Consider the following 27,284-nt stretch of genomic DNA (forward strand, 5'->3'; position numbering starts at 1 on the left):
TTAAGTCACTAGAATCGATGGGTCTAACTACTGACAACTATGCCGCATTATTATTTTCTTTAGTAGAGTCTTGTTTGACTGATGAATTAATCCGTGTGTGGCAGAGAAGATGAGATAATATGCAAGAAACTGGGTCGCAAGAAGAGCTCAAAAGACCATTAGACTTTTTGAAATCTGAAGTAGAAAATTAAGAATACTTATAGCTAACTAGGAAGATGTGAAGCAATTATCAATTATCATCCCTTAACTTCATACTGAAAATCCTGATGACTTGAGACAAAAATACACCAGCGAGGTTCCTTCGAGAGGCCTATGAGATAGGTCTACCAGATCTAGATGCGATGAGTGGACCTCAACTGAGGAAGAGAGCAACCTATCGACTACAACTGAGAAATGCACTTTATCAGAGATTTCATACAGAGTACCTTGGCCAACTTCAGCTGAAGTAGAATCAGCATGACAAATTTAGCTGATGATGATGCTTTTTGTTTAAAGGGGCGTAACATCTAAGGTCATTGGCCCCGACAAATTTAGCAAAGGAGATGATGTGCTCACTGAGATGGACAATTTTAATAAACTGGAGTGGCCGCTGGGCAGTACTGAAGATCTGTTAACTGGGAAAGACGGTCATGTATGAATTGTGAAGTTTCATACAAAGAGGGGAATGGTCATGCATCCTGTTCAATGTCTGATTCCATTAGAATGTTCCCTGTCATCAGTTGAAGAGGCCGAAGAGAAGAATGATGCCTCAAAAAGAGACACAGGCCTGGAGATAGACCGTACTATATATGGAAGAGTGGTGAAGCGACCTATACGGTTTCTATGATGAATGAGTGACTATTGCAATTTTGTTGAAGGACTGAAAATTGAGTCACAGGTTTGGAGACAGACCATACTAGATGTGAAAGAGTAGTGAAGCGACCTGTACGGTTTCTATGATGAATGAGTGACTATTGCAATTTTGTTGAAAGACTGCAAATTGCAAGGCAGGAGAATGTTGGGATGTTTGAGGTTTTGGTGTTTGCATGTTTTACTATGAACTGTAATTTTGTGACATTGGCAGCGCTACAGACATTGTAAAAAATGAATAAACTCAGAGAGTCCTTGTTGTATTCACGAGTCTGAGTATCATATTATATAGATAACTAATTATTGCACAACATTATATGATATGTTAAAGTACTAACAGCAGTTTAGAATGCTGCTACATCAAAATCATATTCATGTTTCATTAATCTTGTGGTCTACTAGATTTTATTCTGGAATCCCAAATCCACTTGACCATTATCAAGTGTCTAATGTTTCAACTCTTAAATGTGTACATTAGTGTATTTTCTGTGTTTGTATTTTTGTAGTTTTAGGAGGATTTTAATCCCTTTCGTTTATGACACTATTTCCTTCTAATTCCAATTTTCATGATGAATAGTTGAGGATGGCCGCTATGCACGGTTTAAATCAGTACTATTTGAAAGTAATGTATTAATTATTACAAGATGTTAGAATCATTTGGTACTGACGGTTTTCACTTTACAAAGCAAAAACTTAAACGTATCCTAATAATTCAATTCAAAACATAATTCCATCATTTATTTACCTTTAACAATACACATTTATACTCCTTAATGGGGGAGACCTAGCTCAACACGGGGAAAATAGGCCAATATTCATTCGATTGCTATATATGCTACAAACGTTGTTGACAAATGCTGCACATACCCCAGGATTGGCATGCTTAAGAGCAATCAGAAGCAACTTCAATAATGTCAAAATTCTAATTATAACACTTTAAAATAAAATGTTCAAAATTTCCCGCCTTTTTAACAATATTTAATGGTTTCCTTCATAACTCTCTTACTGATTCACGGATAATTATGAACCTCGATTATACAAAATTTAGTGTTTTAATATTATCGTATATGATTATGTTATCGAGACCAGAACAGATGTTCCACCTTACATACATAAAGACATAGGAGGTTTGGAATTGCCTATTACTGTTGCCATTGATGCTTTCACGGCCCGTACTTATAGACGTGATGCTGTATAGGCTTTTGGGCTTATGCCGTGTCAAGAAAATAAGGTGAAATTCTTTACGTTTTGCAGGGAACTGTGCCCTGCATCCTCAGAAGAAAATCTTGACTGTCCACGAGAAAGGCCAAAAGCCAATACAGCATCGTGCCTATTACTGTTTTGGTCCTAATGTAAGACTGGGAATTTTACGTTTTTGTGTTAAGCCTGGAATGGTATGCAGAGGTGCCAACCTTTGAAGTGGATTATCAGTAATCGCCCTCCGCCCGTAAGAAAAATTTCGAGTCAAGTCCAAAGCATGAACTTCCCTTCTCAATAATGACACCCCTTTTATCCTTCCCCCCAGCAATCTATTCGAAAGTATATAATATTACACAATACCATTTGCACACAACCTGTTAGTTCTGTGATAAAACATTCCTTGTAGCTTGTTTCTCACACAGCAGCTGCTTTTCAGTGTAGCTTTTCTTGAAGCATCCTTCCCACTGTGATGACATTTTCGTCTTCTGAACCACAAGCGATTCCAGTGCAAAAGTGCTTAATGTAGGCCTCACTTCTTTCTCAATTTGTCAACTGTCAGGTACACTTAAGACAGAAAATACAAAATTACTGAAGGATTTACAGTGGAGAAGAACAGTGCCTGAGCTCCTTCATTCACAATGAATTTTACAACGCTTATGGGTAGCAGAAGGAAGTCACGATCGAATAAGTAGGTATCGTTGCCAACTCACAAGCATTGAAACGAGAACGATTTAGGAGAAATGTTCAATCCTTTCGAGCCTTTTTCCTTTTCTTGTTTCCGGAGAAAATTATTTTCTCCTGATAATGTCAGCTTTTCCGTAATAATTTCCCCTTTGACCGTAATTCCTTAATCGTGAGGTGAAATCCGTAATAATTACAGATAATTCGTAATAGTTGACACCTCTATGGTATGATGTCGTGATTTTTACGAAACGTAACACAAATTTGATTGTATAGATCAGGTTTCTGTGCTGACTTTACCGGCTCTCCCAATGTCTTCCCCCAGTCAACTGTCCCTACAGGAATTGAAATTTTCAGTTGACTTGCTACCCTACATGGAATTCAACCAACATATACAGAGATGCCAAAGTTCAAGAAAAAGGCAATTCGTAATGCAGCCGTTAGGGCACCGGGAGGGGGGGGGGGGGGGGGGAAGGGGTGGCGGCAGTGAATGCCGTAGAATATTTTTTTCTGATGAGATCTTACTAACATATAATTGAAAAATCAATGAACAACATACGATTCAACCGGATGTAACATATTCAAAGACTGGCATATGAAGAGTGTATGATTCTTATCTGCTAAAGTTTTTTTTGCTATTGGCTTTACGTCGCATCGACACAGGAAAGGCCTAGGAATTGGAAGGAAGCAGCCGTGGCCTTAATTAAGGTACAGCCCCGGCATTTGCCTGGTGCGAAAATGGGAAACCATGGAAAACCATCTTCAGGGCTGTCGACAGTGGGGTTCGAACCCACTATCTCCCGATTACTGGATACTGGCCACACTTAAGCGAACCTGCTAAAGTAGCAGGTGATCTGCAGTACATATCTGAGTGGAGGTTGAAGGATCAATTTTGTTGTTGACTACTGTAGTTGCACCCTTAGCAGCTTGTAGTTCTTGTTTGGTAAACATACACTGGTGACATGCTTTTTTTTTTTTTAAATATATATACCATCTGCATTCTCTGTACTAACAGAGCACTTAACAGTACGGAGTTCATATTAGCACGGAATTCAGTCTTGCTCTTCCTCAATATGCGCATCTGAAAAATCGCGGCTACACGCACTACAAAACACGTGTGAATGAAATTTTAAGGAACGTAGTAAACAGGGCCATCCTTTCGAGTATTCCTCCCTAAATTTTTGAATTATTTTTGGTTTATTACTAGCGTCACTAGTCACGGAAACGTCATCACACATATTTTTCCTCCACAAGAAATCACTTCATTATTTCAAACCTTTCGCATTTTGTAACACACAATTAGCATATATCCTAGAAGAGCAATATACCGGTATGTAAATTTGGCAACCAAAATCACAATAAATACTTCTTCAACGGTCATGCACACAGTATTTACAATGAAACAGAGCAAACAGAGTTTGCCACCATTTTGCCACCAAAACAAAGACAAAAGAGCTCGCATACTTGCATGGTAGTCTGATCATGTGACGAACAAAGACTACAACTCTGCAAGATATACCCGTTCACAGGTGCCTATTTTTCTGGTACTGGAAGCACACACTGGGTTAGGTGCGTGAAAACTCGAAATATTCTTAAATGAGGGATGGGAAAAGAGTAGAAATGATTACTGTGAATTCCGAAAATAATATTCTGAGAATTCAAGCTGTAATGGCATTCCTTGTGTATCTTTTTGAACACTTCATACACTTAGATTTTAAAATCAACAAAAAATCGTAATTTGTGGTTTGTGATTCGTAAAGGCGTAATTATGATGGGTAATTCGTAATTATTATGACTGAATCGTAATAGTTGGCATCTCTGCATATAGTCCAGTTTTACTTTAAGTACATCTTTTTACTAGTTTTTGTCAAGTTTGACGCTGTTTTTGCTAGATTACTAGTCTTTTTTATAAAATGGCTTTGTCACCATCAGAGATTAATGAACTTTTAAATGATGATAGTTTTGATACCGATGAAGATGAAGGAGATAGCAGAAGTGAGTCAGAAAATAACATCTTAGCATACTCTGGGAGTGATGACTATACCTTCATCATCAGATGATGAATTTCATGAACAATTGAAGAGAAAACGTCATTGTCATTCAACAAATGAAAAAGATTCAATGTACACATCAGGAGTGGTTGGCCCACACAGCACTATTACACAAGTTCTTCACACCCCTGGTCCCTCTGGTAGTTGTGGGACAAAATCTGTTATAACTCTATCTGCTGAATCAAGACCTGGGCCCTGTTTCATAAAACTAACTAATAATATTAGAAATCATAAAAATAATTACTAGTTCACCAAATTCTGTTTCATAAAGATTTACACATGACTAATAAAATATCTCCACTAATAATATTAGTTCGTTAGTCAGCTGATACAAATGGAGGTTAGAATCGGTCTGTTGCATATGTTCTTGGTTTGAGTTTGTTCCTAGCAGTAGGCTAATGCTTGACTACAACCGACTATAAATCCACATGTTCAAAAGGCTCACTTGATTTATTTTCATTGTTGTGACTTTGATACTTATGAAAATGGATAAAAAAAGTGAAAATAATGTGAAAGAATTTCTTTACGGAAAGTGATTGAGTTTAAGCGTCAACTATTCGCAGCCTTTTGCACATATAACTCTCCTTGTTCCTTTTACTTTTTTATTTCATGTGCTCTTAAAAATCTCCGTTGAGATGGACTAGAAAAATATTTGTTTACTACCCCCTGTTGGTGGGGGCGGTAGAATAACAGCTACGGTATCCCCTGCCTGTCATAAGAGGCGACTAAAAGGGCTCTCAACTTGGGAGCGTGTGTTGGCGAACATGGGGCATTGAGATGACTCCTGTCATTGCTTCAACTTACTTGTGCCAGGCTCATTTTCATCTACCCTTCCGACCTCCCTTATTCAACTCTTGTTCTTTTCCGACGCTGACAGTATTAGGTTGCGAGGCCGAGGGAGTCTTTCATTTACACACCCTTCGTGGCCCTTCTCTTTCTTTGGCCAATACCTTCATTTTTCAAAATGTCGGATCCTTTCCATTTTTCTATCTGATTAGTGTTATTATAGATGATGGTTGCCTAGTTGTAGCCTACTTGCTCTTAAAACAATAATCAACACCAGCATCATCTTGATTTACTGGTGATACAAGCCAAGATTTTAAAAGATACTTGGAGTGTCCGAGCAGAACTGCACTAGAGAAACACCATTATACTGTGCATCACTACCAACTGGTGGAGTGCAATGCGAAGCTGCTATTTTAAGGTTATGCTTCATTCCCTGCAGCGAAACGTTCTATTACCTACCAATCCTATCAAGCAAATACTCAAAAGTTATGTAATTTAACCTAAATCTCCCATTATACCAGTATTCATATGTTTGTTACATATCAGTACAGGATGTTTTTGACATAACATTTATTGTACAGTGAATACCTACACTCGTTCCTTATCACTATTTTAATCAGAGTCGACCATTTCAGTGATCTTTATGATTTTATGCCAAAATATTAAAATACCGCTCACTTTGGTTTCATCTATAATATGAATTATGAGTCAAAATACACTCATGGAAATAATCCTAATAATATGAGTAACTTTTATTAGTCATGCTGTCTATGAAACAATTTACTAATATTAATAGGAACATCTACTAACAATTTTGACTCATAAACTAATAACTAATATTATTAGCTAATAACTTTATGAAACATAATACTAATATTATTAGTTAATATTATTGGTTTCTTACTAATAATATTAGTGAAGGATGTTTTATGAAACAGGGCCCTGATAGTAGTAATATTACTACTAATACTGGTTCTTCAGGATCTGCAAGCTTGACTCCACAATGAACTACAAATATAAACAAAGGAGAAAATGGTTATTCCTGGACTGAAAATCCTCCAACCATAAATACAAGAAACACCCCTAGAAATATTGTGAATATCCAACAATGGCCATAGGAGGTTTGGAATTGCCTATTACTGTTTTGATCCTAATGTAAGACGGGGAATTTTATGTTGTTTTGTTAACGTAACACGTACAGGTAAAGATGTTCTAACCCCTTTAGATGCATTTCGGTTGTTCTTTACTGACACTATGGTAAACTCAATCATCACTCATACAAATGCAGAAATAGTGAGAAAACAAGCCAACTACAAAACAATTCAGTTTTCAAACAGTCACACCTCTCCCACCCACATAAAGGCACTCTTGGGCATTCTTATATTCTCTGCTCTCCACAAGGATAACAGCCTAAATACAGCGATAATGTTTGATCCTTCTGAAAGTGGTAATGTTAACAGAGTTTGCTTTAGTGAAAAGCAATTCCAGTTTCTATTAGATTGTCTCAGATTTGATGACAAAACTACCCGAGCTGAGAGAGTAGCGACAAAAATCTTTGCATGTATAAGGGACCTTTGGGAAGCTTTCATGAAATCATGCACAGACAACAACAAGGCTGGCCCATATCTCACCACTGATGATCATCTGCTTGCATTTAGAAGCAATGTCCATTTAAAATATATATGCTTAAAAAGCCAGGTAAATATGGGTTAAAAATTGTTATGGTTTGTGATTTTGGTTCTAAGTACACGTTAGTTGTTGAGTCATACTTAGGGAAACAAAACACAACTGCCAAAGGCCCTCTTTCCCACTACTATGTGAAAAAGTTAACGGCTCGATTTCATGGATCGAACTGCAACATAACAATGGATGATTGGTTCACAACTGTTCCAATGGCTGATGAATTACTCAAGGCTCCTTATAAGCGAACACTTTTAGGAAATATTATCTGCCTAAACAAACCAGAGATACCTTTGAGTGTGAGATCAACAAAGAACAGGGATATTGGTGATTCAAAATACCTTTTCAGCAAAATGACAACATTTCTAATGCACAAGGCTAAGAAGAACAAGGTAGTTTGCCTTATTTCTACAATGCACCAAGAGAAGGGAGTGAATCAAGATGGCAAAGCAGTTATGATTGACCAGACTAAACGAGGAGTAGGCCTACTCTTGACCAAATGGTTTCAGTCAGATCTAGCGCAAGGAAAACAAAAAAATGGCCACTCTGCATTTTTTATGACTTAATCGACATCGGAGGAGTTAACTCACTTACTATTTTCAATAGGGTCTTGAATTATAGAAAAGAACAAACCATGATAATATCATCTTATTTGAATCAGTTGGTTTTTCCACGGCTAGAACAGCGCTTGACTATCAGAAATCTTCCAAGGGAGCTAAGAAGTATGGTCCTCAGTGTTCTTGGCCGAAAAGATGCAGCAGATCCAGTTCTTCCAAGGATATGCCCAGCTGAAGAGCAAGGAATGACAGCCAACTATTGCAGCAAGTGCAACACTGCATTGTGTGTGGAACACCGCAGGGATGTCTGCAAAAACTGCAGCGCCTGAATCAACTGCAGTATCATCAAGACATCATATTATTGCAAGTAAGATTTTTTTGAGCTAATACCAAAACTTGATCATTGAGCCCTCTGTTTTAACATACAATTTGTTTTTAAAAAACTAAATATAGTAATTTCCAACTTTTTTAATTTTTCAGATTGACCTGACTACTAGGTGACGTCGATGAACAATGTTTGACATTGTTCCCCAATAAACTTTTCTTGTATATTAAATGTATTTTCAGCTTTTAACAGTATGTAACATTAAAATATGCTCTATAAGTTTTGATTTTTTATTTCCATCTTACAAAAAAATTCAAGAGCGTAAAAAATATGACATCACACCAATTATGTAAGTTTTAAGTATCACAACATTCCGGGATTAAAATTTTATAAAAAACGCAGTTGTTTTATTTGCGTATGTTACATTTAAAAAGTTTGTATCATTTCCTACTTGTAGAGACTTGTACACCGAGCACGCTTTCCAGCTGAGCTCAAGGTTACAAATAGCTGTACTTTCTGAACGTTTGATAATATTTTTTCTCTTTACAATTTGATTGTGATTATTATAGTGACGGACAGAATTGAATATAATGCATTCAAAAACTTTTGAGAATCGATACTTACATTCCAAACCATAATCTCGAGTTCAACATAAAAGTCGATGTAGGGCCATAGGCCTAATTTACGCGTATCAAGATTTCCAGAAACCGACTACAAACAGTATACTGGTGAACAAATTACAATGTAAGATTTTAAAAAAAGATTTTGCAATCATGTTGGGCACTTTTGTATATAATGTGCTTTATTTTATTAGATCAGAGAATTAAAAACGAACTACTTGTGGTCAATTATTGTTTGGCTTGGCATTACCGGTATTAGATTTTTCGAAGAAGAGTTTGGCTGATCAAAGTTGCTGAACTGAAAGAAGTTTTCACGGGAAACTAACAAAGTTTCCCCGATAAAACTGAATGTAAATTTTTGATATTTTTAACTCGCATACCGGTAATTATGTTCAAAGCCGGCCCCGCAGTGTAACTTGCCTGCCTCTCATGCAGAGGGCCTGGGTTCGTTTTCCGGCCAGGTCAGGCAGTTTTACCTGGATATGAGTCCGGCTCCATGGCTAAATGGTTAGCATGCTGGCCTTTGGTCACAGGGGTTCCAGGTTCGATTCCTGGCAGGGTCAGAAATTTTAACCACCATTGGTTAATTCCACTGGCACAGGGGCTGTGTGTTGTCTTCATCATTTCATCCTCATCATGACGTGCAGGTCACCTACGGAAGTCAAACCAAGAGACCTGCACCAGGCAAGTCGAACATGTCCTCGGACACTTCCGGCTCTAAAAGCCATACGCCATTACCTGGATATGAGGGCTGGTTCCAGGTCCATTCAGCCTACGGTTACATTTAATTGAGGAGCTATCTAATGGTTAGTCCACACGAAAGTTAATCCTCTACATTCCGACGGTCCACATATGTGGACCTCAGTTGTGAGCTGATTTCTCGTGGGTTTTAATGCGGAATTTGTTGCTCAGCGACCGCAATCCTCGTCTGTGGACTTCTTAGTTCACCTTGTTGCGACAGGAACATTGTAGTACTCATAACTGTCGTGTTAGGTTTAAATGTAAAGAGCGGTGCGCGAGAAGATGGCTTCCTCCCATTATGCTGAAAGTAAGTATATATTTCCCAGCAAATAACTCAGAATCTTGCTAAGCTGATTTTTTTCAGTGTTTTGTAGTATTTGTAAAATCTGTGAATTAATTCAGTTTATCAATATAATTAAGTGTTACTGATATTTATCACATAATGTGATGGTCCTCATACGTGGACCACAGTTGAGTGGTATATAATTTTTTTTCTATAGGTTTTGGTATGGGAGTGATAAGTAATAGCAACACAATTACCGAATGACATTACAGGAAATACATTGTTTTATAGCAAAATAACTTACTTTATGTTGATTCCTTCTTTACAGAAGGAAGATTTCTTGATGAAAGAGATATATGGGCTTTTCTGGATGAAAGTGATGCGGGTCTGTCTGAGGGCGAGCTTGATGAATTCTCAGTTACTGATGTTACTAACTTTGACTCAGCTTCTGTGTACGATAATGATGGTGATGTAAATGAAGGTGAAGGTCTTGGAAATGAATGTGTCATAAATAGAGAAAAATGATGTGCTTGGCAACAATGAAGACGAAGGAAACAGATCTACTGAATTGGTGGTATTTCAGACGTTGACACCTCCAACTCTTAAGACCCGCGATATGAAATGGAGAAAGAAATCTATGAATTTACAGGACCCCTGCAATGATGAAGTATTTTTAACAGACTACGATAATGAAAAGAATTTTAGATTCATTCTTAGAATGCCTACCTCTTAGTTTCTGAGAACAACACGTGGAACAAATTAACCTCTATTCAGTTCAAAGGTGTGACTTGAAATCCGTAAATACTACTAAGGAAGAAATGATTCATTTGGCTGGTGTGGATGTGATGATGGGTGTGCTGAGTTATCCACAAGCCAAAATGTACTGGCAACATGATACTGAGGTGCCGATAATTTCTAAGTGTATGTCCAGGGATCGTTTTCTCGAACTGAGGAATTTTATGCATTTTGTTGACAATCAAGGGGAACATGAGGGAGCACTCTGGAAGATGAAACCATTTCTTGACTGCGTGAATCAAAAATGCATATCTCTCCCACAGTCAAAGCATGTATCACTTGATGAACAGCTAGTGCCTCTCTCAGGGAAGTGTGGCTTTAGGCAGTTTGTCCCTTCAAAACCAAACCCATTAGGATTGAAGAATTTCATTTTGGCAGCACCAAATGGATTAGTTTTAGATTTTATGTTTTACACAGGGGCAGGTACAGTATCAAGTGAGGACCAAAAAGAATATGGTCTTGGTGGTGCTATTGTCAAGGTTTTGACAGAAAGTATTAAACAAGATAAAACTCACTGTGTTAACACTGATAGGTTTTTCACCAGTGTAAAATCAGTAGACATGCTACTGCAGAGAAATATATACAAGACAGGGGCTGTCATGAAAAACAGGGTGGGATCAGTGTCACAAAAACTGATAAGGAACTGAAAAGGAGAGAATGGGAGGAGTGGGTAAGGGAAGATGAAAAAATGAGCACTGTAAAGTGGAAGGACAACAGAAGTCTTCTTCTGTCTTCATGTGTTGGCAGTGAGCCACCTACAACATGCAAAAGATGGTCAAAGGAGGAAAAGAAAAAGGTTGTTATTCCTCAGCCATTGAAAAAAAATGGGTGGAGTAAACCTTTGTGATACATTCATGTCTTACTATAGGTGTTACATTCATACCAACAAATGGCCAGTGCGTATGTTCAACCACATTGTTGATCTGATAATTGTTAATTGTTGGATAATGTATATTTTTTTTGCTAGTTGCTTTACTATTACAAGTTGTCCATTTCATGACCGTATCGATGTTTAATCAAGAGTAAGTATTAATAACCACCTAATTGATACTTTATTAATGCCTCAGGCAAAATTGAATGAAATTAAAACTTACAGGACATGTTTCGACCACTTAGTGGTCCTCTTCAGCTGTATAAATAAAGAACTGAAAAGAAAAAACATTATGACAATAAGCACACATAAAAGTTCTTTGGAGACTCCTTTGATAAAAATGGAGGTCATCAGAATAGGTCATCTTGCCTCTCGTTCTTGTTAGGAAAAGATGTTTATTCTGCGCTGTCTAGAGGGTCTGTTTTTGAGCGTGACCTGGTGAAGTAACGATGTGATACAGTTTGACAGTTCATGGAAAGCTCTGGAGAGAAGGGAAGTAGAGTTTTATCGTCATCTAAAATAACATGTGAGGGAGGAGGGAGATTGGGCTATGCTTCTGCGATGTCGTGTTTGATTATATCTCTTGTTCGTCTAGTCTGTTTCATGTCTACCCATTCTAAGGAATCGGGTATTTATAAGCTGACTTGTGCTCAATGTAATAAAACTTACGTGGGACAATCTGGAAGGAACTTCTCAATTAGATATCAAGAACACGTCAATGCTGAAAGATACAAAAGATTATCTGCCATGGGATCCCATATGAAAGAGTCCAACCACAAATTCACCAATATAAAACAGGACCTTCAAATTATCTGTATGATTAATAAAGGTAATCTTATGAACAACCTGGAAAACATCCACATCGTTCTTGATAAATTGGAAAACGGTGAAGAGAATCTCAACGAAAACAACAAGCATAAAAACATCTTATATGAGAATATTAGCAAATACTTAGAATGGGTAGACATGAAACAGACTAGACGAACAAGAGATATAATCAAACACGACATCGCAGAAGCACAGCCCAATCTCCCTCCTCCCTCACATGTTATTTTAGATGACGATAAAACTCTACTTCCCTTCTCTCCAGAGCTTTCCATGAACTGTCAAACTGTATCACATCGTTACTTCACCAGGTCACGCTCAAAAACAGACCCTCTAGACAGCGCAGAATAAACATCTTTTCCAAACAAGAACGAGAGGCAAGATGACCTATTCTGATGACCTCCATTTTTATCAAAGGAGTCTCCAAAGAACTTTTATTTGTGCTTATTGTCATAATGTTTTTTCTTTTCAGTTCTTTATTTATACAGCTGAAGAGGACCACTAAGTGGTCGAAACATGTCCTGTAAGTTTTAATTTTATTCAATTTTGCCTGAGGCATTAATAAAGTATCGATTAGGTGGTTATTAATACTTACTTCTTAGTTGCTTTACGTCGCACCAACACAGATCGGTCTTATGGCGGGACAGGAAAGGGCTAGGAGTGGGAAGGAAGCGTCCGTGGCCTTAATTAAGTTACAGCCCCAGCATTTGCCTGGTGTGAAAATGGGAAACCACGGAAAACCATCTTCAGGGCTGCCGACAGTGGGGTTCGAACCTACTATCTCCCGAATACTGGATACTGGCCGCACTTAAGCGACTGCAGCTATCAAGCTCGGTGATAATGTATCATAGATGGTGTGCAGGTAGTGGTATTATTACACAAAAAAAACTCTCATTAATGGATTACAAAATGCACCTAGGAAAAGCATCGATAAATTTTAAGGACATTGGTTATATAAACATTAGGAAATGAGGACAGCTCCCTCAGCACCCACCAACCCTGTTGATGACGATGATGACTCTGAGGATGACATGGACAAACAAGGTACGGTGCAAGTACGAAGAGTTCAGAGCCAACCCATTCCAGAGGTTCGTGTTGACAATATAGGCCACTTACCAAAATTTGTTGATGCAAAGAATGCCTCGAAATGCAGAAGGCTTGGATGTCGTTCTAAAACGAGGGTAGTCTGTACAAAATGTGGTATGTACCTTTGTGCTCTAAAAAACAACTGCTTCTGGCATTATCGCACCAAGTAATGAGTAGAATGACTTGTGTAGTGAGAAATTGTTCAATTATGTATATATTTATTTTCTATGTATGCACAGTTTCTATGTTATGATGGTAGTGTTCTAAAATAGGTGTTGGTTATTTTAAGTTAGTAATACACAACCTCCATGTTACAAGAGTGTTTTAAAATAGGTTTTGATTTTTTTTTTTCAAGTAATTAAAGTACATAATTGGAATGAAAACTCATATTGTTTCCAAAAAACCCATCTGCTAAATCAAGAGAAGTGTAATCCATAATGTGTTAACAAAGACCCAAGGTCCACACAGGAGGACCCCACATGACTTTCAGTTCTTGTTGACAGTAATTGGGCCTGAAATTGCAAGAAATGATACAAATTATCAGAATGCCATTTCCATTAATGATAGGCTAGGTATAACTTTAAGATTTATAGCAACTGGTGACTCCTACACTTCAGTAATGTATTTGTCGAGAGTATCAAAACAAGTAATTTCAGTTATTGTGCCTGAGGTGTGTGAAGGTTTATACAACAATCTCAAGGAATTGGTAAGGTAAGAAACAAAGATAATATTTAAGTAATCTATTTAGGCTAGTATTATTCTGATGATATACAAGTGGTTATGGAAGGTTAGGTTATTCAGTGAGGAGTGAAGCTGGAAATTACTTAATTATTTTTACCACAATACACATAAAAAATAAAAGTTTCATTCACCAAATATAAAAAATACCTTAGAACATTCCTAAAAGAATTACAATACAGAAATAAAACTACCTTACAACATAGCTAAAAGAATACAAAATTAAGAATACATTAAAACTTACATTACATCTGTACATACACTTCCAAACTCGTGCTCTCAATCCCACACTCGTCCCCACCCACTCACTCACTCACCCACACTCGCAATCCCACTCAACCCCACTCTATACTATACCAAGACGTGTAACATTTCAGACTGATGAAACACAAGTGGACTTCGACCCTGATACCTCACAACAAATTCAACCCAAAGGAAAAAAGGAAAAGGATTGGTAAAAGCACTGCCAGAGGCATACGTTGCATCCCAGCAAGTGGCACAAGTGCCAGTGACACCAGAGGATGATTTTGATGTGTTACAACATATATATGTTACAACATGTGTGTTTGATGTGAAATGTTACACATTACGGTAAAGGATTACAATACAAAATTTTAAAAAGAAAACATTAGAACATAACAATAATAGAAATACATTAAAACATAGCAGAATAATTACAATAAAAGCTACATTAGAATATAGCAAAAAAAATTACTTCACATTTGTATATATTTTCATGCACATTATGAAGTTTATTCACTGGGAATTTGGAACACTATACAGTAGCTGCACCACCTTCACTAGAAAATTGTTCCATTGCAGCTTTAAATATGATATTATTTATTTTGAACTTCACTGTTGCCAGAAGATGAGGATTGTTTTTTAACTGGTGCAGTTCATTGCCAAGGAAATGCCCATACACATCAAAATCATCCTCTTGTGTCACTGGTGCTTGTGCCACTTGCTGGAATGCACTGTATACCTCTGATATTATGTCATCAGTGCTTTTACCAGTCCTTTTCCTCTTGGGTTGAATTTGTTGTGAGGAGGTACTGCTTCTCTGAGTACTCCCATCCATTTCCATCACTGGAGGAAACCGACTTTCAGTGCTCACACTGCATATATTGTCAGGGTCGAAGTCCACTTGTGTATCATCAATCTGAAACGTTAGAAGTTTTGGTATAATAAATGTTGAAACATAATTGGTTTTTGACATTTTCATAGGCGTACTATTTTCTTTGGTCTTAAATTAAATTATTATTAGGGCACTGAACCATAATTTTTGAGTGTAAGTTAAGGTACTATGAAACCTTTTACTTGTTTGCTTATTTCACATTCCACAAGTTAACACAGACTGGTTAAGAATCGAGAAAGGATTTTCTAGAGTAGGGATTTTCAGTCATTGTATTGGGGCAATACAAGGTAACATGTGGTACTACAATCCCCTCCAAATAGTGGTAGCCTGTTATGTGAACGAACTGGATCCACAAAATGTCACTGTAATATATGTCCCAAATGAAAGATAATAATTGCTTTTACTCACATAAAGCCAGGCTGAGTGGCTCAAACAGTTGAGGCGCTGGCCTTCTGACCCCAACTTGACAGGTTTGATCCTGGCTCAGTCCGGTGGTATTTGAAGGTGCTCAAATACGTCAGCCTCATGTCAATGGATTTACTGGCACGTAAAAGAACTCCTGTGAGACTAAATTCCGGCACCTCTGCATCTCCGAAAACCGTAAAAGTAGTTAGTGGGACGTAAAGCAAATAACATTATTATTACTCAAATAAAGTGTAAAATATGCAGTAAGCTCAGAAATAGTATGAAATATTTTACTTGCAGAGAATAATATGGATATACAGTATACTTTACTACCTTACAACTATTTTTTCTGCTACATCACAGCACTTTCGTATGTGTTTTGTTCGATCAAAATTAGATGTATGGTTTTTCAGGCATTTGCTCTATTAACTAGCATTTTGTCTTAGGTCTGACACTAGACTCTTCAGAGTGGGATGTGTCAGACCCTACCCACTGATGCTGGGGTGTATGCAGGTGAACTTATCAGAAGCCTTTTATTAGGCACAGTCTGATAACTGCATACGGGAGATAAGACTCCACAATGGAATTAATGCCCGCCTAGCAATTCCAAATGGAAATTCTAAGTTCCCATGGACGGAATTAGATATTTTTCCACCAATAGAGCATATCAAATTCAGATCAAAATTAGATGTATGGCTTTTCAGTGGTTTGCTCTATTTACCAGCATTTCGTCTTAGGTCTGACACTAGACTCTTCAGAGTGGGATGTGGGACTAAATTCCGGCACTTCTGCATCTCCGAAAACCGTAATAGAGCAAACGCCTGAAAAGCCATACATCTAATTTTGATATGCTCTATTGGTGGAAAAATATCTAATTCCCTCCATGGGAACTTAGAATTTCCATTTGGAATTGCTAGGCGGGCATTAATTCCATTGTGGAGTCTTATCTCCCGTATGCAGTTATCAGACTGTGCCTAATAAAAGGCTTCTGATAAGTTCACCTGCATACACCCCAGCATCAGTGGGTAGGGTCTGACTAGGGATGGCAATTTTTAAAAAAATACTGATATATTGATATTGCGATATATTGAAAGCTTATTTTCGATAATCAATATTTATTGCACATAATATATCGATATATTCAAACGGTATCGATATATCGTGAATGATAACCCAAGAGTCCAAGACCAACTACAATATCATCAGACCTTAATGCATAAATATCAATATTGGTATTCTGCCTGTGCACGCGACTGGTTGGTTGAGTGTTTATCTTGCTACTGAAATTCGCGGTTTAATTATCCATGGAATATATCCACCAACGGCTGCTAATTTCAGATGAGCACCAGCCTGCACGGTTGCTAGGGTTATAATTCCGAAACAGAAATTTTCACTGACCCTCAGCCACAAGATATATTTATGTCAATAGGCGCCAGCGGTCGAAGCATAGATCCTGAATAATTCGTTTTTTGAAATAGCTAAGTACACCTGTGAAAGAGAGTGAAAAAATAGTGTCAGTAATGCTTGATGAAGTTCATATAAACCTCGTAAATTAGTAAGAATGGCCGAAAATAGTTGAGAATATGATACAGAATCTACCGTGCAAGTATTTATGGCTTTATCATTGCACTCTGGGAATAAAGATGTCATTGGTCTTTTTTTCTGGTGAATAACATAAATTCAGACACTTAAGGTGTTAGAATTCATGGTTGAATTAGGTGTTGATGTTTTGTACTTTACTGCTGATACCATTTTACACAAAATATTTAGGTCATTATAGTTGATTCTCTTAATTTTCTTGTTTTTCTTGGAACTGTCGTGGTCCCCGTTTTATAGAACTTCAATATAATTTCAAATCCTTGTATTTTGAAAAAAAAATTATGATGTCGAGATATATCGATATTTTGTTTTGATAGTAGGATAATATTGGCATGTCTATGTCGAAGGAAATATCTATATTTTAGTACGGTATATCGGAACGTCCCTAGTGTTATCGTTGCCTACGAGATAAGTAAAGGCCTCTGCATGCACGGTCTCTTCAAGTACTAAATCGACAGAGTAGCAGCAGTTCAAATAGCGCCACTGGATGTCAGGTTTTCTCTCCATTCCTCAGCACGATTCCAATTGGCATTACGAGAATAACTTGCACATAAAAGCACATTACAAATATAAAAAATTGCGTTTTCAGTAGGAAAGTGATATTTCTATGATGTTTAATGAAGAAAAATAAATGTATCACTCAGTAATTCAAGATGAGCTTGTACGAATCAGGTAGTATCATTGCAACCGGAAAGTTCACATCCTAATAAAAATGAAAATACTCCATAGTATATTATGGTATTCATATAACCTACGTCGATGAATGCAGAGTGGATCCCGGTCCACAAGTGGCCACGGCTGGTCCGTGGTCCCACAGCTTTGCACTCCGACCGGCCAACTGAACAGAGGAGGGCTGGCCATGGCTCTACCGTGGCTCTTCACCTCTGTATTCGGAACACGGGACAAGGCTGGACCTCACGGCTGGTCCCCACTGTCGACTGTCCTGAGAATGGATTTCCGTGGTTTTCCATTCTCCTGCACTAAGGTGAATGCCGGGACAACTTCTGGTATAGACCACAGCTACCAACCCCCTCACCTTCTCCGAGCATCTTCAACGTGACAAATCTCCCGGCCTGAGAGACGGCGTCACCGCCTAAGAGGCTCGCCTCCTCCTTCAGGGGAGGAATGAGAACATTTTAGTAGTAGTACATAGCCTAGTCTTGCCATGCAAATATGATGGATACACTGAAAAAAGTGTTGGCATTGATTGCGGTTAGTTTTAGTAGAAATGCTAAAGCATGTGCTTTCAAAATATTCACTACATACTACAGACTTCGAGGAAGGTTGCCACGTGCTATTCTTCTCGTCACCCCGACATGATATAATTTTGACCCATTTTTCTCGTAGTTCTACATTTGCTTGTGGAAAGAAATGCCACTACCTTTCTGAAGTTTACTTTGGCAGAATGGTACACAGCAATAAACCATTGTTTATCACGCGCAATAACCATCCTGTGAATATAATGTTTAAAATAAACTCTCTCTCGGCTTTGTATATTTATCAATGTGCACAAAACATTTTCTTAATGCAAATCCTTAGCTTGTTTAGTCATTTGACCGGGTCAGGCATGGAACGAACAAAGCCCCATCTAGCGGCGAGGATGGGAACTGTGCCGGCTGCCGAAGCCTGTCGCACTTCTCTGGGGCAATGATTAATGACTGACAGATGAAATGAAATGATAGTGGAGAGAAAAACATGGCGTATGGCTTTTAGTGCCGGGAGTGTCCGAGGGCAAGTTCAGCTCGTCAGGTGCAGGTCTTTTTGATTTGACAGCCATAGGCGACCTGCGCGTAGTGATGACGATGATATGATGATAAAGACGACACACACACTCAGCCCCTGTGCCAGCGAAATTAACCAAATATGGTTAAAATTCCCGACCCTGCCGGGAATCGAACCCGGGACCCCTGTCACCAAAGGCCAGCATGCTAACTATTTAGCCATGGAGCTGGACGATAGTGGAGAGTGTTGCTGGAATGGAAGAAGACAGGGAAAACCGGAGTACCCAGAGAAAAACCTGTCCTCCCTCCGCTTTTTCCAGCACAAATCTCACATGGAGTGACCGGGATTTGAACCACGAAACCCAGCGGTGAGAGGCTGGCGCACTGCCACCTGAGTCACAGAGGCCTCTATTTTCTTAATCTTACGTTTAAATATAAACCATATACTCACTCCAAGCTGAATACACAAATCAACACCTCTTATAATTAATTTTAAGGCTTATCTCACCTAAAAACTCACTAACTTACCTTTTTACTCCACAGTTTCCTTATACGTCTATGTTGTTAAACAATGGAGGGCTAACATGAAGTCTAGCGGCGACTCTGGAACTAGAACGTATTTCACGCTGTGTAAACTGCCATGCAGAGGCCTTATTACTAATCACATAATGTAGACAACGGTCTTACATATTCCACCGTTTGTATTCGAATTATAGTCAAGCCTATCAGAGGCTCAGAGCAAGGTATTGATTAGATTGGATATTTCCAGGTTGCAATTCCACCTTCACTAGCACCAGATCTTGAAGAATTATCGGCGTTCTCTAGTGCGGATGTATTTATGAAAATAATAATTCAAAGAAAAACGATACATTTATGGAAATACCGATATATTGTGCAATAAACTGAATCAAAATTTCGGTATCGATATACCGATAAATCGAAAGGAAAATATTGGTATTTTGTAAAAACCAATATATCGTTGCCATCCCTAGGTCTGACACATCGCACTCTGAAGAGTCTAGTGTCAGACCCAAGACGAAATGCTGGTTAATAGAGCAAACGCCTGAAAAGCCATACATCTAATTTTGATCTGATTTTGATATGCTCTATTGGTGGAAAAATATCTAATTCCCTCCATGGGAACTCAGAATTTCCATGTGTTTTGTTTGTCTAACACTTTTGTGTGTGATGTCTTTGCTCACTTAAGTTGTTTGAATTAATTAGGTGTCGTTTTCTGCATGTTGCTCATTCATTTTGTGCCCTAACTCATTCAATACGTGATATATTTATTGGTCCAGGGATCATGCTATTTTCCTTTCAACAAAAAAAGTAATACATTTATTGGTCCAGGGATAATGCTATTTTGCTGTTTGAACTGCCTGTGCTAGTCATATGGACAAAGATAATGAGAATTTACAGATATAACACTCCCACTCATTGGTGCTAGCCCTGTACCTCAAGAAAGAAACAAAAGACGGCACGAGCAGCTGAATATAACATAAGGGAGTCCTGTCTACTGCCCGTAAGTATGTATACATATTTCTCTAGTAAGAATGGTATTTCTTAATTTACTGCACATTTTACACTTTATTTGAGTAAAAGCAATTATTATTTTCCATTTGGGACAAATATTACAGTGACATTTCGTGGATCTGATTAGTTCACGTAACCGTGGTAGCCACTATTACAACTACAAAGGCACCCACAGCATCGTCCTTTTGGCTGCAATAGATGTAAATTACATGTTTACTTATTTTCATGTGGAATCTAATGGGAGACTATCAGATGGTGGAGTGTATGTCAATTCTAGTCTATGTCCAGCAATTACGAATCACCTATTATATATTCCGAAACCAGCCCACTTCCTGGGAGAGATTGATACTCCGTATGTATTTGTAGCCGATGAAGCATTTCCGGTGTACACAAATATCATGAAACCATTGCATGGTAGTTTTGAAAGGGGGATCACCTGAAAGGATCTACAACTATAGGCTTAGGCAGGGCGGGTAGTTGAAAATGTGTTTGGAATAATGACAGCAAAATTCAGAGTTTTCAGAAAACCAATAATGCTTGTTCCAGCTCCAGCCAGAATTATTGTAACTGTATGTATTGTACTTCACAACAACCCCATTGCAATCTTGTAACCAAAACAGATTTCTGCACATTTATCTTGCCATGGCACACTTCCTTCCTCACTCGAAAAATAATTTGTAAATTCAAGACGCTGCAAGAAATACATACCCTCCTCCAGGTTCATTAGATATTGAAGATATTGATAATGGAACAGTCACTCCAGGATTATGGAGACTGGATGAATTTGAACTGCGACCTACACAGGAAGGACATGGTAGGCTAGCACAAGATGCTATGAATGTGCGCCTTGAATTTACAAATTATTTTTTGAATGAGGAAGGAAGTGTGCCATGGCAAGATAAATGTGCATAAATCTGTTTTGGTTATAAGATTACAATGGGATTGTTATTCTTCTAGCTCATTAGTATAATAATGTAATCACAATACTGTTCTTATGATACATCAATTTTGATTTGACTCTTACATGCTAACAGAAACATGTTGTTAACTCTTTTCAAACAAAGTGGTCACCTACATATTGAGACCCTGACAGTCTTCTTCTTCTTTCATGGCCGTATATGTACCCATAGAACGGGCACTTCTGAGCTCACTCAGGGTCGGCTCATCTGACTCGGAGAGAGTATGTCCCGACGTTCTTGTACCAGGTCTAATGGCACTTCACTTTTACTCAAAGCAGCCTCAGCAGTTGGTTTCCATGCTGCCTTTGGATGCCCTCTTCCTCTCTTCGATGGCAAGAGCTTTCCGTAATAAACGGTGTTCATTTCTTTTTCTAACATGACCATACCAGCGGAGCTGTTTCTCCTCCATCTTGTCGCTGATGGGCACAACTTTAAAGGATCCTCGCACGTGTCCATTACGCACTTTGTCACGCAGAGTGACTCCTGCCGACCATCGCAACATCCGCATCTCTGTGACATGCATTCGCTGGTCATACTTTATCTGCCTTGCCCAACATTCGGAGCCGTGCATGAGGGCAGGCCGGACAGTGTTTTTTTTACACTTTGCCCTTTAATTTGACTGGCATCCGCTTATCATACAGAACACCAGTAAGACACCATTTCATCCAACCAACACTGATTCAGTGCTTGCCATCTGCATCGATATTACTATTAGTTGTGATGACTGATCCAAGATATTTGAACTTGTCGATCATCATCAGTGGTTCCCCAGAAAGGAAGGCAGTGTTCTGTAGGCCCACTTGCCCTGGCTGCGCAAAGTTGAAGAATATGTACTCTGCCTTTGCGATTTATTCTTAATCCATTTGCCTCTAGTATTACCCACCATCATTCCAAGACTGCCTCAACCTCCTGACATGACTCAACAACCAAAACAATAGTCTACATAAAGCATGGTCCACGGCACGTCTGTCATCAGCTGCTCCGTCAGGTAGCTGATGACAATGTTGAACAGTACCGGGCCCAGTGCCAACCCCTGATGTACACCAACATCAGCACAGAAACTGTCCGACTCGTTGGCTGAATGGTCAGCGTACTGGCCTTCGGTTCAGAGGGTCCCGGGTTCGATTCCCGACTGGGTCGTGGATTTTAACCTTAATTGGTTAATTCCAATGGCCCGGGGGCTGGGTGTTTGTGCTGTCCTCAACATCCCTGCAACTCACACACCACACATAACACTATCCTCCACCACAATAACACGCAGTTACCTACAAATGGCAGATGCCGCACACCCTCATCAGAGGGTCTGCCTTACAAGGGCTGCACTCGGCTAGAAATAGCCACACGAAATTAAATTAACACAGAAACTACCTGAAACACCTGCAGTGGTTTTCACCCTAGTAGACAGACATAGGTACACATCTTGGATCATCTTCACATATACCTCAGGAACTTTTTTGATGTTATAGTGCAGCCCAGACAATATCTCCAGGAACGCGATCGAAGGCTTTCTCTAGATCAATGAATACCATATGGAGGTCTTTACATAGCTCACAGTGTTTCACAATCAAGATCCACAGAGTCTGAATTGCGTCACTTGTTGATATACCTGATGTGTCCCCTGACAGTAATGTACATATATTTATGTATGGATAATCTCAAATGTTAAGAATTATATGTGTGTAAAATAATAAATAGCCTACATGTTTACTTACTTCCATGTGTAAATTGCTTACTGTGGTCTCTCTATCTTCTTCCCTTACCATAAATGCTAGTATGCTCATATAAGCAAACCATTTTGGTGTGTAAGTACAATCAGGACTGTTTCCACATTTATTGCTTTTCCTCCCTTTCAAAAATTATCTGTGGGACTCACCTCTGAGTTTGCTAATTTTATGCTCAATACCATGTTGAGTGCAATTAAACTCAGAGGCCAGTTCCGAGTAACTATCCTTTCGAGCATTCCTGTCCTTGTGGTTTGGATCCCAACTGTCTCACAAATCGGGATAATTCTGGTAGTATTCAATTAGTACCAAGACCTTTTCAATCAATCAATCACCACTAATCTGCATTTAGGGCAGTCGCCCAGGTGGCAGATTCCCTATCTATTGTTTTCCTAGCCTTTTCTTAAATGATTGCAAAGAAATTGGAAATTTACTGAACATCTCCCTTGGTAAGTTTTTACAATCCCCTTCATCTGACCACTCCATTTCAGCAAAGTAATATTGTCATATGCTTCCTGGTATTCCGTAATTCCCCGCAGTATACGAGTTGCTTGCGATTCGACAGTTCGATTTCGAGAAATAAAAAAGCAACGTATTCCGTGCTATGAATTTGCATGCTCTAATTGCGTCTTTGTGCATGGACCAAAATTTACCGAAGACACGAAAAGTTAATGAAGAGTTTCATTCACAGAAGTTAAAGATATTTTGTTTATCAACACACTCGAAAAGTTAATGAACATACAAAAATGTTCATGAACACTGTTTATTAACAGGGTTTATTAACAAAGTTAACGAAAACATCTTGGTGAGGACGCACCTTAACGGTGAGAGAGCCAGGAATTACAGCCGAGAGTATTTGTCACACTGACCATGCGTCACCTTGTAATCTGGAGGCCTTCGGGCTGAGCAGCAGTCGCTGGTAGGTGAAGGCCCATTGGGGCTGTAGTTTGGTTTGGAGCAGGAGTGTTTGTAAGATTATAATTATACATATTTCATTTTTGTGATGTTTAGCCAAATTGTTAATAGTTCATCCGTTCCTGAATTTTCCGTTTTCCTGTGTTGTATGTTTTTCCCATGTTGTACGTTTCATCCCCTGGTCCCTCCAAAGATGGTGAATCGAGGTACCACTGTAATTTCATTTCCATGTTGATGATTTACAACGACAAAGAAGAATTGGAGAGATTGTTCCTCCTGATTAACACAACTCTGTTTACATGAATGAATTTTATTCAGTACAAGTTTGGCCCTTTTTCAGCTTAATAGATAAACATAAATAAAAACTTAAAACACATTCAAACTTACGCCAAAAGTTGATAGCCTACCTCGTGGTCATGTGTTTCTAACATTATAAGTAGAAATTAATGAAATCTTACCTGGAATGAGTGTCAGAGGAGAGAAACCGTAACCAACCACGGCAGAATAAAAGCACAAGTAAATGAAATAGCCCACATGGAATGCTCTGCTATCCCCCTAGGCCAAAGACAATGCTCTGTTATTGCCCTAACCAGCCCAGACCAATGGCATTTCCAAAGGAAACTAGAGGTCTAAGGCCGCTTCATGAATTCAACACCCCCACACCCCCTTTGCTTTTCCCATATCATGGTCTTGTCCACCCTTACCCAACTTATCCACACCAATCATCTTGTTCAGGCCCTACTCTAACAAGTCAAGACTAATGATCTTGTCCAGCCCTACCCTAACCAGTCCAGACCATTGGTCTTTCCCAGGCCCTACCCTAACCACTCAAGATCAATGATCTTGTCCAGGCCCTACCCTAACCAGACCAGACAAATGGTTTGGCCCAGGTCCTACCCTAACCAGTCGAGACCAATGATCTTGTCCAGGCCCTACCCTAACCAGACCAGACCAATGGTGTTTCCACAGGAAACTCGAGACCTAAGACTGCTTTGTGACTCTAACCTGAGTGCTTATATCCCCACATCCCCCTTGCTTGTCCCTATATCACTGGTCTTGTCCACCGCTACCCTAACTTATCCAGACCAATCGTCTTGTCCAGGCCCTATCCTAACCAGTCCAGACCAATGGTGTTTCCACAGGAAGCTATAGCTCTAAAGCCACTTCGTGGCTCTAACCTGGGGGCTTACATACCCACATTCCCTTTGCTTGTCCCCATATTACTGGTCTTGTCCATCCCTACCCTAACTTATCCAGGCACTTCGTCTTGTCCAGGCCCTACCCTAACCAGTCCAGACCAATGGTGTTTCCACAAGAAGCTAGAGGCCTAAGGCCGCTTCGTGGCTCTAACCTGAGACTTATATCCCCACATCCCCTTTGCTTGTTCCCATATCACTAATCTTGTCCAAGCCCTACCTTAACCTACCCAGACCAATGGTCTTGTCCAGCCCCTACCCTAACCAGACCAGATCAATGGTCTTATCCAAGCTTCGCGTCTCTACCTTGGGTGCTTAGTTCCTAAGTAAACAGGATGGCAGCCTTGTGCACTGCCCAACTACATCCTCCGCGAGAAGTAAACAAAGGAAAGTTACTCCGCGCACGTGTTTGTGGTGAAAGTTTAGTAGAGAGGAAGCAACTATCGATAAACTTATTGGAACAAACATATAGTAAAACGGTGATGGGGGAGTTAACATGATATCCTTTTAAAATATTGCTTACGTTATTATACAAGGCTGGGAAATGAACAATGAGAAGTGGGGTCACCGAATTTAGTTTTCAGTTCTTCTACTAGGATTGCCTTTCTAAGACACAAGTTTTGAATGTCTTCTTATGTTCAACATGGATCTTGTGAAAATGTGCAAATGTATAGCTAATTATGATACTTATGAAGAAACCACGTGTTCTGAATAGAATAGGAATACAATAGATGAAATAGAAGGAATGACATTCAGAAGTAGGATTTTTAGTGTTGTAGGCATTTTAAGGACTCTGATTATAGTACATGTACAATAGGTTGCCACAGAGATCCCAGTCTACTTTCTTGATGAGAAATTGCCAAACACCATTTAATTTTTAAGTTCCTTGTCTTTTGGAAATCTGTCAAATGAAATAACACATTCTTTTGACATCTTTGATTTACATATTAAATATGGTCATTAATTTTAGTCACTAAATTATAATCACCCGCACTACCACAAGAAAGTTCATACAGTACAAAAATATGTCTTGTCTCAAGCTAGTGAATGTTTGAATGAGTACTTTGCCCACATAACTTTATGACTAAGTAGCTCGCACATAGAGCCAAAACCATGCATTATACGAGCCTTAGCAGGACATGAACGTCAACGAACAAATTTAAATATTTAGGAGTCATCTTGCAAATAACTGGGATGTGTTCCACCCAAACTATCACAGACAGAACTCTTTCAGCAACCAAGGTCACAGTGAGATAACGGATCTGTGCAAGATGTCAGTTGATGCAGCCGAGCATCTCTTAGACATCAAGATCCTGCATAAAATTACCTAGGGTCTCAAGATAATATGGGAAAATCTAGACATAAACAGCCTGCTAAGTCTACCAAAGTAAACAAGATCCCATCTAGTGTATGAGATGACAAGGGAGACCTTTCTTACTAAGGATCTTCGATGCTGCATGGTGCTACCATCTATTCCAGACTATAACCAACTACTCATGGAACTACAACAAAAGAGAGCAGATGTTTGGAAGGAATTCCACACCACAGAGGCTATGACTTCTTGTAGATCAGTGGGAGCGAAATATGAACTGCGATACCTGGTGACCGAATAACAGTGCATTCTTTCCACCGCCAGTTATGCAGAATAAAATCTATCATGTATCTGATAAAGAATGTGTATGTGACCGTTGCAACAAACATTGTGGGAGATATTATCATGTTCTACAGTGCTCCAGAAGAGGGACCTCCGTCACGAAATTCTGCTCGGAGGAGTAATTCTAGTCTAGCATAGATTCTACACCCCAGCAAAATCCCTTACGGATTATTCTACAATTAAAATTATGTTAATTATGTACTAATAACTTACAATAGTTTAATGTTGTATATGGCCATATGGCTGCATTAAAGTTATTATTTTCCATTCATACCTGGTGAAGTCACTGCCATTGGCTGAAAATCATTAAATATTACATCACTCCCAGAATTCTACACAGACTTCATAACCAACTACC

At 38.9% G+C, this 27,284-nt stretch overlaps 1 protein-coding gene across 2 annotated transcripts in view; it reads right to left on the reverse strand.

Moving 5' to 3' along the window:
• LOC136874171 (probable ribosome production factor 1) overlaps positions 1-27,284 on the reverse strand; it is a 67,644-nt gene that overhangs the window by 34,850 nt on the left and 5,510 nt on the right. The gene's annotated exons all lie outside the window — the stretch shown is intronic.

The sequence above is a fragment of the Anabrus simplex genome, chromosome 5 (genome assembly GCF_040414725.1).
Source record: "Anabrus simplex isolate iqAnaSimp1 chromosome 5, ASM4041472v1, whole genome shotgun sequence".
In the NCBI taxonomy this organism is placed as follows: domain Eukaryota; kingdom Metazoa; phylum Arthropoda; class Insecta; order Orthoptera; family Tettigoniidae; genus Anabrus; species Anabrus simplex.